Genomic DNA, 2,416 nt, shown 5'->3' with positions numbered 1-2,416 from the left:
CATCGTCCTTACTCCCTAACGGCAGTTAGGGTTACTACTCCAGAGGGGGGAATGAGACAGGAGATAGCTAGAGAAAGGCTAGGCAGAAAGGCTAGGTAGACAGACAGGTGGGTCCTCTGGTAACAATGTAGCGAATTCCCTGCAGGCAAACAAACTCAAGCTGAGTTGGTAATCAAGCTCCCTGCCAGCCTCTCAAGCTAGAGCGTAAGTACTCACTGCTGGGATTGAAAAGCAACCAATCAGCTCACCATTAGGGCCCTGCCGCTTGTTCTTAATACTGACCAATCAGAACAGCTACAGCTCACAGTTAGGGCTAGCCAATCAACTTGGACTTAGAGCTATATAAGCACCAGGTTTTCAGCCCCAGACAGGCAACCCCTTTGGGTTCCCTCCCTCCTTGGGAGTTTCTCTTTCCTCTCAATAAATCCTGCTTATACACACACACACACACACACACACACACACACACACACACACACACGAACTGGTTTTTTAGGGAATGTGCTTTGAGATGCACTGTTTTCAGATGATCATTGCAGTCTCTTTCAGACAAGAGTGTCTAGGCTGGGCGTGGTGCTAATACCTGTAATCTCAGCACTTTGGGATGCAGAGGCAAGATGATTGCCTGAGCCCAAGGTTTGAGACTAGCCTGGGCAATATTGCAAGACCTCGTCTCTACAATAAATCAAAAAAATTAGTCAGGTGTGGTGGTGCACACCTGTAGTTCTAACTACTTGGAAGGCTGAGGTGGAAGGCTTGCCTAAGCCCAGCAGGTTGAGGCTGCGGTGGCCACGAGTGTGCCACTGCACTCCAGCCTGGGCAACAGAGTAAGACTCCTACTCAAAACAAACAAACAAACAAAAAACAGGCCAGGAGAGGTGGCTCACACCTATAGCAGTTTGGGAGGCCGAGGCAAGAGGATTGCCTGAGTCCAGGGGTTCAAGACCAGCCTGGGCAACTTGGTGAGACCTCATCTCTACAATAAATCAAAACATTGGCCAGGCATGGTGGCTCGTACCTGTAGTCCCAGCTACTTGGAAGGCTGAGGTGGAAAGATTGCCTGAGCCCAGTAGGTCGAGACTGCGGTGGTCGTCAGTGTGCTACTGCACTCCAGCCTGGGCAACAGAGTGAGATTCCGACTCAAGAAAAAAAAAAAAGAATGTCTAAGGATGTAGCCTCTGTAGTGGGTTGAATTGTGCTCCCCAAAAGATGTGTCCACTCAGAAGCTAAGAATTTGGAAGAAGGGTCTTTTTGGACGTCAACAATTAGATAAGGATCTTGAGATGAGATCATCCTAGATTAGGGTAAGCCTAAGATCCAATGAAGAGTGTCCTTATCCGAGACAGAAAAGAAGGATACACATAGACCACACACACAGAAAAAGGACCATGGAGTGACAGAGGCCAAGATCAGAAGACGGCCACAATCCCGGGATCACCAGCAGCCACCTGAAGCCAGCAGAGGGCCTGCAACTGATCCTTCAGCGTCTCTGGAAGGACCCAACACTGCCCACACCTGAATTTCAGAACTCTGTCCAGAAATGTGAGGGAATACATTTAGGTTTTTTGTTGTTGTTGTTTGTTTTGAGTTGGAGTCTCGCTCTGTTGTCCCGGCTGGAGTGCAGTGGCATGGTCATGGCTAACCGCAGCCTTGAATTGAATTCCTAGGCTCAAATGGTCCTCCTGCCTCAGCTTCTTGAGTAACTGGGACTACAGGTGTGCAACACCACAACTGGCTACTTAAGGCTTATTTATTTTTTCTTTTTTGTAGAGATGAGGTCTTGCTGTGTTGCCCAGGTCGGCATGCAGTGGCTATTCACACAAGGGTGATCATAGCACACTGTAGCCTTAAACTCCTGGGCTCAAGTGATCCTCCTGCTTCAGCCTCTGGAATAGCTGGGACTACCGGTGAGTGTCACCACACCCAGGAGAATCTTGGGGATTTTGAAGCAAGGAGGGGTCTGTTTTAAGCCTCCCTCTTGAGATCCCAAGCTCCTTCCTTCCTCAGGACCTTTGCACATGCTGGCCCCTCTGCAGAAAGCACTCTTTTTCAAGCTCTTTGCATGTCAGTCTACCACTCACTCTTCTGGAATTAGCTCAGTGTCGCCTCCTCAGAGGCATCATGACCGACCACCCTATCTAAAGCAGCTTCTGCTGCACCACACATCTCTAATATTACACACGTGCTTTCTTCCCAACACTTAGCACATGATGTGACTTCTTGGGTCATTGGATTGGCATGTGTTTCCTGTGAGGCATGGTATCTGTTTTGTGGGCCTCTCGCCCAGTCTCTTGACTAGTGCCTGTCAAGTGGGGGGTTCTCAGTAAGTAGCTATTAAAAAAAAGAAGAAGCCAGACTCAGTGGCTCAGCCTGTAATCCCACGCCCTTGGGAGGCTGAGGTGAGTGGATTGCCTGA

The sequence above is a fragment of the Carlito syrichta genome, unplaced genomic scaffold, assembly GCF_000164805.1.
Source record: "Carlito syrichta isolate Samal-C Ts95f unplaced genomic scaffold, Tarsius_syrichta-2.0.1 Scaffold308195, whole genome shotgun sequence".
Lineage (NCBI taxonomy): Eukaryota > Metazoa > Chordata > Mammalia > Primates > Tarsiidae > Carlito > Carlito syrichta.
The sequence above is the reverse complement of the archived record's forward strand: the minus strand, read 5'-3'. Positions refer to the sequence as shown.